At 45.0% G+C, this 15,697-nt stretch overlaps 1 protein-coding gene across 3 annotated transcripts in view; it reads left to right on the top strand.

The window, feature by feature from the left end:
• Positions 1-15,697, top strand: part of LOC137423637 (uncharacterized) — an 87,369-nt gene that overhangs the window by 39,186 nt on the left and 32,486 nt on the right. The gene's annotated exons all lie outside the window — the stretch shown is intronic.

The following is a 15,697-nucleotide window of genomic DNA, read 5'->3' as shown; positions in this document are numbered from 1 at the left end:
GGCTCGTACCGAGCGATAAAGTTATTGGAGCATGGAATGAAGGTGTTGGAGAGGAGGATAAGGAAGAAGGTGAAGATCGACGAAATGCAGTTTGGATTTATGCCAGGAAGAGGAACGACAGACGCGCTCTTTATTGTGAGGCAGTTGCAGGAGAAGTACATGGAGAAGAGGAAGAAGTTGGTTCTTGGGTTTGTTGATCTGGAGAAAGCATTCGATAGGGTTCCACGTGAAGTATTGACATGGGCATTGAGGAAGTTAGGAGTGGAGGAATGGTTGATCAGAGTAGTGATGGCAATGTACAAAAGAGCGCGCACAGCTGTAAGGACGAAGGACGGGAACAGTGGTGAGTTTGAGGTGAAGGTGGGAGTGCATCAGGGGTCGGTACTAAGTCCACTACTATTTGTAGCTGTGATGGAGGTGCTGGCTCAGAACGTAAAGGAGGGTTTACCGTGGGAGTTGTTGTATGCAGATGATCTGGTGTTGATTGCGGAAAGTATGGATGGACTGAAAGAAAAGATGAACAAGTGGAAGGAATGTATGGAGACAAAAGGTCTGAAGGTGAATATAGGAAAGATGAAGGTGATGGCAAGTGGTAAAGCATGTGGTGAGGTGGAAAGAACTGGGAAGTGGCCATGTGCTGTGTGCAGGAAGGGTGTCGGAATGAACTCCATTCAATGTACAATGTGCGCTGAGTGGGTTCATCAAAAATGTAGTGGTCTGAGAGGGTCATTAACCAGTGTGGCAGCTACATTCAAATGTAAGGTGTGCACAGAGGGAGCTGCAGATGGAGGAAATGTTGAGTTGGATCTTGGAGACGGCGTGAAGCTGGAAGGTGTGAAAACATTTTGCTACCTCGTAGACATGCTGAATGGAGAAGGTGGATCAGACTCGGCAATGGTTGCAAGAGTGAGATGTGCATGGAAGAAGTTTCGGGAACTGAGTGGCATGCTGACGAGGAGGGGAGTGTCGTTGAAGCTGAAGGGAAAGTTGTATGCTGCATGTGTGAGAAGTGTTATCATTTATGGGAGCGAGACATGGGTAATGAACGTAGAGCAGCAATGAAGGCTGGAAAGGGTGGAAATGCGAATGGTTCGGTGGATGTGCGGAGTATCGTTGAGAGAGAGGAAGACAAATGATGAATTGCGAAAGATGATGGGAATAGAGCCTGTGATTGATGCTGTGAAGAGGAACAGGTTGAGATGGTTTGGTCATGTGTTGAGGAAGGATGAAAGTGACTGGTTGAGAAGAGTGATGGAAATGAATGTAGAAGGAAGTTGAGGACGGGGAAGACCGAGAAAGACTTGGCTAAAAATGGTGGAAGAAGAAATGCGGGCAAATGGGTTAACAAGGAGAGATGCAGAAAATAGGGCAAAATGGAGAAGATTGTCATGGGGACCGCAAGGTTAACCCCCGCTCTAGCAGGGAAAATGGCCTTAAAATGCATGTTGTTGTTGTTGTTGTTGTTATTGTTGTTGTTGTTGTTGTTGTTGTACTGTACAAAGTAAAAATACATGTAAAGCATAAAATATGAGTAATTATATTCATTTCAGAAGTATGATATCTTGAGCACATTGCCTGAGTTTGCAACGAAACAAGAATTTGCCTTCCCCATGCGTTGCAGTATTTGACTTTGGCCACGTTAACAAATTGAACTCGGACATACATCTGCTGCAGACTGTATTGTTTCACTGGCCACGTTGTCTATTGAGAATTGCAATGAAAATGAAGTGTCCCAGAATCAAGCCACCAGAATCGGATACACTGACACTTTGTGATTTGGGAATTGGATAAGACGAACGGCTGTCACAATAAATGCTTACATTATTGGGAAGGGGCTGAGGATCTATTTTGGTAATTTCATGTATCATGATGAATCTCAATTAAATCTATTTTATATTCAGGCTGTAACACAACAAAATGTGAAAAAGGTCAAGGGGTGTGAATACTTTCTGAAAGCACTGTATACAGTGAGGTCAAATTCAGGAGATTGTTTCCATTTTGCTCCAAAAGGAGAATTGTTTCAAACATACATAGACATGTAGAAACAAATATGCTCTTACCTCCTACCACACTGAAGCATTAACCTACTGAGGTTCCAGATGTCTCTGTGGAGAGGGAGATTTGCATGTATAGTGGACTCTAGGGAGACTTGCAAGTTGGAGAGCTGCTCAATCCCACTTTCAAGATGAATACCAGGCATCTTCAAGGAAAAGGAGTAGATTAACCACTATTTGAAAATATGTTTTTGAAATACAAAATCGATGGTTATGGAATAGCGAGGTGACAGAGTAAAAAGGCAAGTGTGGGGCATAGTTGGACGCAATAGCCAGGGAATGAACGAGCAAGAAAGTTGGAGAGAGAAGAGGGCAGGAAACATGGTCAACTACAAGTAGGTGGGTTGGATTGAGTTAAGATTAATTGGAGAAGAATATATTGTGGGTCGTGATGGTTTTTGACATGAGAGGGTAAGTACCACTGCTTGCTTTGAAGCCTTGAAAGGAAGAGCGATTGATCAGCTTCACTAATGCAGTTCCATACATAGGAGAAAAGAGGAGTAAAGCAGTGGAGGTGGGTGGAAAGGTTGGATTTTTGGAGATTACCCAGTCGGTGGTTGCAAGAAGAAACAGGCATCCTGAACTTGCTGGGGAGGGCCAAGAGCAGATAGAGCTAATGGTGGTTAAAAAGAGGCCACTGACCTACCTGTGATGTTCTTTGTGCTATAATGTGCAGCAGACCTTGTGCTATAAGCCATTATTTTCCTATATATATATATATATATATGTAGATATATATATATATATATATAGGGGGAAGGGGGGAGGGGAAGGGGGAAGGGGAGGGGAAGGGGGAGGGGGGAGGGGGAGGGGAAGGGAGAAGGGGTAGGGTGGAGGGGGAAAAGGGGTAGGGTGGAGGGGGAAAAGGGGTAGGGTGGAGGGGGAAAAGGGAGGGGGAGGGGAGAAGGGGGAGGGGAGGGGGAGGGGAGAAGGGGGAGGGGAGGGGGAGGGGGGAGTCGAGGGGGGAGTCAAGTCGGAAGTCATTGTCGTCAACTGAATGTCGCATTTATTTTTTATTCCCTGTCAAATGGCATTGGTCCCGCATTCCGAACCCGGAAGTCGGAAGTGTATGTTTCACTCTCTGTCACATGCCGTTGGTCCCATGTCAATCGGATGAAGTTGAAATATTAACGTTACGAAATACGCTGATGACGTCATAATTTTAAAACCCGAAGGTTTTAAAAACATTTAAGGTGTGCTGTAGTTTCTCTGGGACGAACTGATTCCGAATATGAAGGTGAAAAATTAACGTTCCGAAAAACGCTGATGACGTCATAATTTTAAAACGCGGCGTTTTTTAAATTTTAAGGTGTGCTCTAGTTGCTCTGAGACGTACTGATTCCGAATATGCCTTTGGTTTTGCTCTGCGATGAGTAGTTCTCGAGTTATAAGAGGACAAACAAACAAACATACTTTACTGCTTTATATATACTAGGGCATGCCCGTACTATATCTATATCTAAAATTATATCCCCCCCCTCTATTTACATGAAATGGTTTGGTCCAAAGCGAACGGCTTGCGAGTGGTGACAATCCCCCCCCTCTATTTACATGCAATGGTTTGGTCCAAAGCGAACGGCTTCCGGAGTTTGGTAAAGAAATCGCCATCGCGTGCACAAACGCGCAGGAAAGCGAATGAATCGCAAATTCGTTTTTATTAGTTGTAAAACATAGTTTAACGCCAACATAGTTTGCAAACGTGAAATAAATGAATACGCTCTCAAATGTGCCATCCGAGGCAGAGTGTGCCCGCCACGTTCGGCACACGCGATCGTTCGCTGCTCTCTGATTGGTTGAATCGTTTTTTGGACATAGCTCGGTAAGTAATTGTCCGATTAATATGAAACCTTGAAAAGGCACATCCTCGGGTCCCCAGCAATATACCTGGCAAGTTAAAAGTATATCGGACCCGTGGTTGTCGAGAAACAGCGGTCACAGACAAACAAACGTACAGACAGACAGACAGAGATTACTGGAATTATAGATAGATATATATATATATATATATATATATATATATATATATATATATATATATATGTAGATATATATATATATATATATGTAGATATATATATATATATATATGTAGATATATATATATATATATATGTAGATATATATATATATATATGTAGATATAGATATATATATGTAGATATATATATATATATATATGTAGATATATATATATATATATATGTAGATATATATATATATATAGTAGATATATATATATATATATGTAGATATATATATATATATATATGTAGATATATATATATATATATATGTAGATATATATATATATATATATATATATATATATATATATATATATAGATATGTATATATATTTATGTAGATATATATATGTAGATATATATATGTAGATGTAGATATATATGTAGATGTAGATATATATATGTAGATGTAGATATATATATGTAGATATATATATGTAGATGTAGATATATATATGTAGATATATATATATATATATGTAGATATATATATATATGTAGATATATATATATATATATGTAGATATATATATATATATATGTAGATATATATATATATATATATATGTAGATATATATATATATATATTATATATATGTAGATATATATATATATATATATATATATGTAGATTCCTATATATCTACGAGCGATTGATTGATAGATAAAGGTGATATATCTATATGTAGATATATATATATATATATGTAGATATATATATACAGTCACTTGAAAAAGTAAGTACACCCCATGTAAAGGTTTGACTTTTTCAACATATTTCAACATGCAGCTATTTGATCTTCATTTCAACAATATTGATAGATAAAGGTGATATAATATAACAAATATCATGAAACATTTACATTTTGAAGTCCATTGTATAATTTAAATAAACATAAATGCAAATTTCACATGTGGAAAAAGTAAGTACACCCCTACATTTATCACTACTTCAAAATATCTAAAATTAGAATCAGGTGCACCAGCCCAGGTGCAAATGATTAGAACATCGTTAGTAGTCAGGGCCCTCAGGGATATTTTGGTTCAAATTCTTCCAAAAGCATCAAATTTGGCGCAGATGTTGCCCATGCCATACTCTTTCGATTTTTGACCGGCGCCAAGGGCGGTATGATCCGGGGACCATACCGGTCCATCCCGCCATGTCACCTGACCTATGACGTCATAATTAGGATATGCATCCAATCACATGGCGTACTATAAGTGGTCAAAGTTCAAAATGAATCGATCGAAAAATGAAGGCAGGGATCCATTTTTAAGGTTTTCATAAAATCCAATATGGCCGCCAGGTCACATGACCTATGACGTCATATTTATGACATGTATACATGAACCCGGATCATGATCGCACAAAAATTAAACACAAGGATATGGCATACAGTTCATAAAACATCAAAATCCGTACCTTTGTAATTAGACTGATGAACTGCATATGCCTGAAAATTAGGAAATAGACATGTAAATATTTCCTCTAATTGTCAAAAATAAGGTCAGAGTTTGATTACCCAACCCAGAAACATAAAATGGTGAACCTTGCGTAAATCTTGACAAAAAATTCAAAAACCGACATGTTTGACTCAAAAATGAGATTTAAGATGACCTTGAGGGTTGACCTTGACCTCGAATCATCAAAATAACATCATAATTGGATTCCTCGACCTCGAAAACCCCTGAAAAGTGGTATCATACATGATTCCAACCCTTTTGGTTATTTAACTGATTTTCCTCTAAACTGGGTGGCGGCCATTTAGTATTTCGCCAATATGGGGCCCCCTGGGGGGGGGGGGCGCCCGTCAAAAATCGAAAGAGTATGGCATGGGCAACATCTGGGCCAAATTTGGTGCTTTTGGAAGAATTTGAACCAAACGGCCCCAAAATATCCCTAAGGGCCCTGACTATGGAGAGGATCTTGGAGAAACCTGTCTTATTTTTAAACCTCAGACATTTAGTTCGGTTTGCTCTTTGTTGTTGAAGTGTGCGGCGTCACCATGCCTAGATCAAAAGAGCTCTCTGAGGCCTTCAGAAAGAAGGTTATAGATGCCTTCGAGTCTGGGAAGGGATTTAAAAAGATCTCCAAACAATTTGAAATCAATCATTTGACTGTCCGGAAGATCATCTACAAGTGGAGAAGATTCCAAACAACTGCCAACTTGTTGAGGCCAGGCCGCCCCAGCAAGTTCAGCCCGAGAGCAGACCGCAAGATGCTGAAAGAAGTCTCTAAGAACCCCAGAATGGCATGACGGGACCTACAGGTAGCTCTTGCCACTGTTGATGTCAAAGTGCACTAGTCTACCATTAGAAAGAGAATGCATGCATGAATGAATGATCGTTTTAAGGCCATTTTCCCCACTGGAGCAGGGGTTAGCCTTGCGGGCCCCATGACAATCATGGTTCCCTGTTTGAGGCAATGTTTTTATGGCCGGATGCCCTTCCTGACGCCAACCCTTGGTCGCCTCTTACGATGCGCAGGGATACGGTGTACCTATTCTAAATCGGGGTACACACCATGATCATTAATCCCAGCAAGCTGGTACTCAATTTGCGGACCTCGGAAGGATGACAGGCTGAGTCAACCCCCCTGGCGTTAATTCAGCCATCGATCGGGATTCTAACCCAGGATCCTGGGATCCCAAGCCGGCACCCTAACCGCTAAGCCAACACCAGGCGAAAAACCTACCATTAGAAAGAGGCTGCACAAATTAGATCTACATGGGAGGTGTGCCAGGAGGAAACCTTTGCTGTCCAGAAAGAACATCAGGGCAAGACTAAAGTTTGCCAATGAACACCTCGGCAAAGACCAGCACTTCTGGAACAATGTGCTCTGGACAGATGAGTCAAAGGTAGAGCTATTTGGCCACAGTACCAGAAGACATGTTTGGCGAAAACCCAAGACAGCATTTGACCACAAGAACCTGATACCAACTGTAAAGCATGGTGGTGGAAATATTATGGTTTGGGGCAGCTTTGCTGCATCAGGGCCTGGGCAGGTCACCATCATAGAATCCACGATGAATTCTTCATTGCACCAGAGGGTGCTTGAGGATAATGTGAGGCCATCTGTCAGAGAGTTGAAGCTCAACCGAAGGTGGACCTTGCAACATGACAATGACCCTAAACATACAAGTAAATCCACCAAGGAATGGCTGAAAAGAAAGAAATGGAGGGTTCTGGAATGGCCAAGTCAAAGCCTGGATCTAAATCCCATCGAGATGTTGTGGGGGGATTTGAAACGAGCTGTGCATGCAAGAAACCCCTCAAACGTCGCACCGCTGAAATAATTCTGCATGGAGGAGTGGGCAAAAATTTCTCCCAGTCAATGTCAGAGACTGGTAGACAGTTAGAGGAAACGCCTACTTGAGGTTGTTTCTGCCAAAGGGGGAAATACCACCTATAAGAGCCAAGGGTGTACTTACTTCCTCCACATGTGAAATTTGCATTTATTAGGTTTACTCTCCATGAAATGGAGAGTAACCTATTATTACTGCTAGAGTTTTTCTTATTATTAGTATTATTCTTCCACCCTATTTTGCACCTCCAAAAACTTCATAATTAATGTTCTCAGCAACCGCTGGTCGGATTGACAGGAAATTTTCATCAAATGATCGTCTCGGCTCCTATAATTTTTTAATGCTAATTCTGACGTCATAGGTCACGTGGTGTGGGCGCCATCTTGTAAAACAAATTCAACTTTTCCCCTCTGTATCTCCGAAACGGCTCAAAGGAAAAATTTGAGGAATGGCTCATTCTAAAGAACTCTTCAATGGGAACAAAAGACATGTGTATTGAGTATATTAAAAATGCTAACGTTAAGAGGTTAGAATTCGTCAAACAAAAAATTTTCTCCCCAAAAAATGGGGTTTTTCCCCCAGATGCTTCGTTGAAAAAAACTCATATTGCAAAAAATTTCGAAGCCATACGTCACATGGTTCGGCCGCCATCTTGTTTTCCATGAAAAAACACAACCCCCTTTTTCTCCGCAACGGCTGAACGGATCGAGCCCAAACTTGGCATGCGTATTCGCATACCCATGACGAACAAAAAAGTCAGCGAGCACGACGTCATCCGACACATGGTTTCAGAGTTATGATGTTTTAAAGCTCAAACTAGAAATGGTATCACCTCCATAATTTGTGGAGATATCGAGTGGAAACTTTACACCAATGTTCCTCATGGGGGGATGTTTCAATGTTACTTGAGACGTTTTGATAAATCACATGGTTTGGCCGCAATAAATAATGGAAGTTAAATTTTAAAAAGCTTGTAACTCTTGAACCACTGCATGGATCGACCTGAATTTTTAATGCAATGTAGCTCTCATCAAGCGGAACAAGTGTGTAAAATTTCAAGATGATTGGATATAGGGTCTCGAAGCTATAAGTCTTTATTTTTGAAAGAAGAAGAAACGCACCATTTTGTCCTTCCAGGCCATGTCTCCCAGTGCTATTGCCATTTAAAGTTTTAATTTCCTTTAAAAAACATTTTCTCCGCAATAATAGGGCCGATTGAGATCAAATTTTCACCATAGGAGGGACTCGGTCTGTAGAATATTTTAATGGTAATTATGACGTCGCAGGTCACGTGGTTCGGCCGCCATATTGTTTTTCATGAAAACACGAAAACCCCTTTTTCTCTGCAACAGCTGAACTGATCGAGGCCAAACTTTGCAAGCAGAATCGCCTACCCATGACGAACAAAAAAAAGTCAGTGAGCATGACGTCATGCGTCACATGGTTTCAGAGTTATGACGTTTTTAAGCATGAACCTTTAAAACCGAGCTCCTCCCTCATTTTTGATCCAATCGAGGAGGAACTTCACAGATCTGTTCAGCATGTCAGTCTACTAAAATGTCATTTTAGAATTTGCGATAGGTCACGTGGTTTGGCAGATATCGTTAATTAAACGAAAATATATATTTTTTAAATGGATATCTCTTGAATCGCTTTATTGATCGACGTGAAACTTCATACTATAGTAGAAGTCATGAAGAGTAACAAGTCTGCAAAATTTCAAGATGATTGGATGTACGGTCTGGAAACTAGAAGTTGTTATTTCCTGAAGAAGAAGAACCACAACTCTTTTTTTTGACCAGGCCATGTGACATAACCACCTCATGAGCTAAGGGTAGCTCGAAATTAAATTGTCTTCGGATTTGGCAGTCGGTAGAGGGTGTTAACATTCGAATGCAACAAATCTGGGCAAATTCTGATGAATTTTAGTAAAACTACACGATGCTGTCATTTACATTGGAAAATAACATTGTAAAACTCTCCGCCGCCTCGGCTTATTTCTCGCTCTGAAGTTCATCCTGTCTTCAATTTTAAGGAGAAAGAGAGGTATCTGCAAGCAATGGTGACCTTTATTTGGTGGAGATCCGATGAAAAATGACGAAGTTATTCAAAATCTAACATTTTAAATGGATCGCATTTCCAAAGTGAATTCTTCCTCAGGTAAAATATCCATGCGTGCAGGCAGACCTTGCGGCGTCAATTTTGCTCCGATTTCAAATCGGATTTCGATTGTCGTATTGCCTCGGATGAGTTAACAAAATACCACAACAAATTTGGTGACAATCATGAAAAATTTGACCAAGCTCGATCGACGGGATACTTCGTTCTTCCGTGACATACGGCACGGGCCACGGATGACGTCATGCCACGACATGACGTTCTTCCACGGGTGGCAGACATCGTTAATTAAACGAAAATATTTTTTAAATGTATGGGGGTGGGGGGATGTGTGTGTGTGTGTGTGTGTGGTGTGTGTGTGTGTGTGTGTGTGTGTGTGTGTGTGTGTGTGTGTGTGTGTGTGTGTGTGTGTGTGTGTGTGTGTGTGTGTGTGTGTTGGGGGTGGGGGTATGTGTGGGTGGGGGGTGGGTCTGGGGATGTGTGTTTGTGTGTGTGTGTGTGTGTGGAGGGGTATGCGTGTGGGGGGAGGGGGAATGTGTGTGTGTGTGTGTGTGTGTGTGTGTGTGTGTGTGTGTGTGTGTGTGTGTGTGTGTGTGTAGGGATGTGCGTGTGTGTGTGTGTGTGTGTGTGTAGGGATGTGCGTGTGTGTGGATGTCTGTGTGTGTGGGTGGGGGGGGGGGGGATATGTGTGTGTGGGGGGGGGGGGGGTGGGGTGTGTGTATGGAGGGGGGCGGGTGTGTGTGTGTGTGTGTGTGGAGGGGTGGAGGGGTGTGCATGTGGGGGGAGGGGTGTGGGGGTGTTTGTGCATGGGTGTGTGTGTGTGGGGTGGGTGGATATGTGTGTATGTGGGGGAGTGTTGTGTTGTGTTGTGGGGGGTGGGGCATTGTTGTGTTGTGGGGTGTGGGGGTTGTGTTATGTTGTCTTGTGTTGTGTTGTGTTGTGGGGGGTGGGGGAGTGTTGTGTTGTGTTGTGGGGTTGTATGAAAAGTGGGGTTGTATCAAAAGTGGGGTTGTATCAAAAGTGGGGTTGTATCAAAAGTGGGTGCGAGTAAACCGGTCATCACTGCCAGCAGTTTTACAGTGGCAGTTCTCGTGTTTATTTAAATTACACAATGGACTACAAAATGTAAATGTTTCATGATATTTGTTATATTATATCACCTTTGTCTATCAATATTGTTGAAATGAAGATCAAATAGCTGGATGTTGGAATATGTTGAAAAAGTCAAAACTTTACATGGGGTGTACTTACTTTTTCACGTGACTGTATGGATATCCATATATATTGTTACGGTCCGCGGATTGGATGTTATTTACCGAGCGGAGGTAACCGCGGCCGAACAGTTGTTCCCCGTTTCTTCCCGACTCACCCGATTCACCCAGACGTTGGCCAAATTGCGCTATGCTAAACAATGATGGAAAGGACACGACGACTGGGAAAGATGAAACGACGCAAGGGGGGTACAGTTCTCAAGACCTCCGGAGGAGGGTATAATTACAGTGGTGGAGAAAAGGGGGTAGATTACAAGGCAGAGTGAGGTAAAGACACAGAAGAGATGGGCACTTAAATACAGTCTTATCTATTCCCAGTCAGACCACGGACAAACGGACAAGGTAGACTCACACGGGGATTGATGGCAGGAATGGACAGGTAGGTCGCTGGCACAAGGTGCACCTTGGCTCGGGGACAGGATAAAGCACGGTTCAAAGATGCAGGGAGGTCTCACAGCGCTCGGAGGTGGTCTTGCTTTCCCCAAGCTCAGCGTGCATCTGACGTCACCTCTCTCTCACTGCGCATGCTCAGCGGGGAGTGACACGCCCTCGGCTGGTTGGTTCCGCCCCAACTGGGGCCGGTCCGCCGCTTCCATTGGGTGCGGGGGTTACCGGGCTCCGCCCTTGACGAGGAGCCGACAGGGAGCCATGTTCTACCCCTGTTTGGTAACCCTGTCGAGCACATGTCCGATGGCGGCTCGTTGGGAAGGCCTGGTGTCCTCCCACCACTCCTACCAAGCCGGAGTGAGGACGCGCACTCCCTGCGCTCATTGTTGTTGTTGTTGTTGTTGAAGAGAACTGTGAGGAAGAGCTGCGGGGAGGTATTGGGAGGTCCTAAACTTCCTAACGGTGCCATACAATCACATTCTGGTGCAACGAAGGGTCAGAATTAATGGAAACGAATCCTTAACTGAAATAGACTAAGAATAACTAGCAAGATGTCCTGTAGTTGTCTACCTGAGATGCGGTGGACCTGGATGCGACATTTAATGGGGGAAATAGGGGGAGGTCGGGTCGACAGAGTGTTGTTTACAGAAAATGGGACTAGGGAATTGGGGATTGGGGAGAGTTGGGAAGTATTGAGGAAATAGGGGAATATTTACAAGCGGATATGGATGGATGCAAATCCCATATCCGCAACACTGCACCCTTCTCGACCTCGGGGCTACCCGACCCGATAAATTTTTACCTACTTTAGTGTGGCACTCAGATGTAGTTCCCTCTACTATTAACTCAACCCTGAGTGCGACAGTTTTACAGATGTTCACAAATGAGTAAATATGTTCCCCTGCGACGTTGCACCCTTCTCCTAACAGAAACACACCCACAGGATAACCGAATCGCGGAAAGCATCCTCAAACTAAACATACAGCCGGTAGGGAGCATCATTTATACAAGACTACACTGATATTTACACTACGATCCAGGACCTGTTCTTGGAGGAACACATGCAGATGTTATGCATAGGGAGAGCACGCATGCCAGCATCGATACACCAACCCACGAGTGCCCTGTGGCCCTACGGCCTTTAATAATGTGCAGAGCACCCCTTCCAAGCACCAAAAGCACCACCCCCTTATGCACAGTCAGCACCATCCGGTGCACCAATAAAGTGTTCAATAAAAATGCACAATCAAGTGTCCATGGTCACCGGTGGTGTCGCAGCCGGCCGATGTTCTGCCGCTGGTCTTGCCTTCATGGAGTGCACTTGGCCTTCTGGCTTCTTTAGAAATAAAGAAAGGCGCCAACCGCGTCCATTTCTTAATTGTGGCCGTCAGGGGGGCCAACTAAAAGTGGTTCACCTGTATGGCATAGGTGCCACGTTGACCCAGAGGTCCATCAACGGGTGGTGCTTGACCGCAAAAGAACTGCGGTCCATTGTGGGCGGCCACCAAAATTGCGGTCCATATGGTGTATCGATGCAGGCAGCAAGCAGCGGAAGTACAGGCCCACAACTGCGGAGAGCCAGCACCTCTCTCTCCTCTCTCTCTGCCCCAAAGCCAGATCCTCGGAGGTGGGAGACAAAAGAAGACAGGTGAGTAAGGTGGTAAGGGCGCAAAAGTGCATGCAATATAAGGTAATGCACACTGGGGGCACATGGGAACCAGGTGAGACAGGTACGTTCCTACCGTACGCCCCCCACCCCCAACCAGGTAACCTACATTGCCCCTCCCTTACCCCTGACTGTATCCACAAAACACAACACTACCCATAAACATCTACTTTACACATCAACAAACGTCCCTACTGTCTTCCCCGTTCCTCCCATAAACCAAATTCGTCTTCTCTCCTAACCAATCAAATTTGCCATTTCCAACTCTCATCAAAATTTGCCATCTCCAACTCAACATCAAAATTTGCCATCTCCAACTCAACATCAAAATTTGCCATCACCAATTCATCATCAGTCCCTCCTAAGGAGGGAGAGATGGAATCACCCCAATGTCTCATCCACGTCGTGATGCGTCTCACAAATCCAAACAGCAATTCTCATTTCCTGCAACACAAAACAAAGAAAACACAGGTGTGGAGTCATCATCATCACCTCAGGTAAGTGGCTGCGTATGGTGCGACAGGTTCATCAATCCTAACTATTTCCTAAATGACTTTAACAACTTTACATTACCCGGGGTCTTTCTCCTGCCAAACCATTGGCCCTCATTACTCTATGTGGTTCGAAGAACCAAAATCCCCTTGACCATCTGTGGTGCACACCATCAATTTGGGTCTCACTCCCCGATTCAACACTCGGTGCTCCCGCACAATTTCGGTGGCTGGGTCGTGTGACGCTCCCAGCTGGTCCGCCCACCTGCCCACCTCCACCACTGTTGTTGCCTACCGAGCTCACCTGCTCCTCACCCTAACCTAAACTAACTGGGGAAGGCCCTCTCGCACTCTCACCCCCTCGGTGCCCTCTCTGGCACGGGCTGCCCGATCCACACCCGGGATCCTCAGGCACCCACTGACACTAACGGCTCCCAGAGCCCACCTGCGGCCTCACCTGGCCGACATCTAACAGTGGCGGAGTGCCCAACCATTCACACTCATACTAACAGGCCACACGACCAGCCAATTTCACCACACCAATGCACCCATCCACAATACCATTCTGCAACCGCACCACAAATGCCAATATCCAACCACAATTTACCTATACCTTCTAACTACTCTTTAAACTACCCTCCCCGGGTACTCGTGAAAGGGGTCCACTCTTCCCCCATCCACACCTTCGCACCATGCACACCACTCCGTACCACTTACTCCAACTCTCTCCACACCACTCATTCTCTGCTCCATATATTCCACACACCTGTACTTGCACACCTGTGCTCTCATACTTGGTGCCGCCTGCACCCTTCTCTCCCCCAAGCGCATTCGCGCTGATCCACAACACTCACTACTCACCATGATACTCATCCGCAATGCTCTCTCATTCATCGCTTGTACCTCACACACACCTCGGAGCATTGCCTCACCAATGCCTCATTTGAAGCTGCTCACCAGCACTTCCATTCATACTGCATCATCTGCTCTGTCTACTCCCTTCTAAAACTCGCGCTCCTCCGTCTTCCCTTACACTCAGCGCTCCCACGTCATTATTATCCACTAAGCTACTACGTCCCCACTACAGGTACCAAGTCTCCTACTTAAATCTTGTCACCTCTTGTCACCTCTAGTCCCTATCAATATAACCAAGCCCTCCCTGGCTCAGTTGTCATAGCCACCCCATAAACTATAGCGCATTTGCCCCCATTTGTGAGGGATGACAGAGTTGCCATCCCACCACATCGGGCATCTCCCACTACCAATTTTGCACATCAAATTTCAACAAATCAAAAATTTGCCAATCACTACCCATCATCTGCCAATCATTTCTGCCAATCCTTTGCCAATCATCAATTTTTGCCTTTTTCTAATTTTGGGTCCAAAACACTAACCTCATCACCCGTCTACTTACTAGATCCTCTCGGTGCGCCAATTCACTTCTAAAGCTCGGCTTCGTACAGCCAAGCAATGAATGCGGGTTCTTTGGTGCCGGCGGCTGGATGCGTCCGACACTCGGTGCAGGGAAGGACGCTTACCCGTGCCGAGATCCCACGCACCACCTTGGCACGGAGCCATCCCATGGCCCGATCTCGACCTGCCGGAACGCCTCAACAAAAAGGGGTCGCCATGACGACCCTTCCTATCGGGCTGCCCGCTCCGCTTAATGGAGCACGGACGCGGCCGTTCAAAGCGCGGCCCGGCGTGGATCGCGTACGGCGGTTCTTTCGAAACCGCCGTGGTTCGGATCCCCGCTGGTCCTCGCGGCACGCGAAGCTGCTCGGCGCGCACCGAGGGCCCGATTCAGCTAAATGTCGTTCTAACCGCTAACCCGGTTACCGTCGATGCCTCACCTGCATGCTTACACCCCGCAGCCCGTTCCTTGCTCATACATCCAGCTGTTCACATGCTCCTCGTCATTGCACCTTCTCTTACACACCCAGGTACACTCATTCCGCTCACAGACTTGGTCACACACCTGACCACCGAACACCTTGGCACACACTCGTCGTTCGCACACCTCACTAACACACCTCTTCGCGCCCCCTCCTCGGTCACCTCCTCTGTGACAATCACAGGTGTGCTCTCACTCGCACACCCAACCACGTGCCTCACGACCAATTCCAGTGTGCATTCCCAAACACGCTCTACCCTTCCAGGTGTGCATCCTTCCATTCCAGGTGTACATCCTCTCTCACCTGTCACAACCAACTCACGCTCCGTGTCACTCTCACTACTTTCACCACCACTCTTGACAGCACACTCACCCTTACTCTCGACAGCGCACTCTTTCCTCATGCACCTGTCCGTTACACACCTTTCTCGCGCACACTCTTCCGTCACCGGACCCTCTCGCTCGCACCCTCGTTCCATACACTCC

The sequence above is a fragment of the Myxine glutinosa genome, chromosome 3, assembly GCF_964187855.1.
Source record: "Myxine glutinosa chromosome 3, kmMyxGlut1.1, whole genome shotgun sequence".
Classification (NCBI taxonomy): domain Eukaryota; kingdom Metazoa; phylum Chordata; class Myxini; order Myxiniformes; family Myxinidae; genus Myxine; species Myxine glutinosa.
Note: the sequence above shows the minus strand (reverse complement) of the source record. Positions and strands in the feature narration are given on the sequence as shown.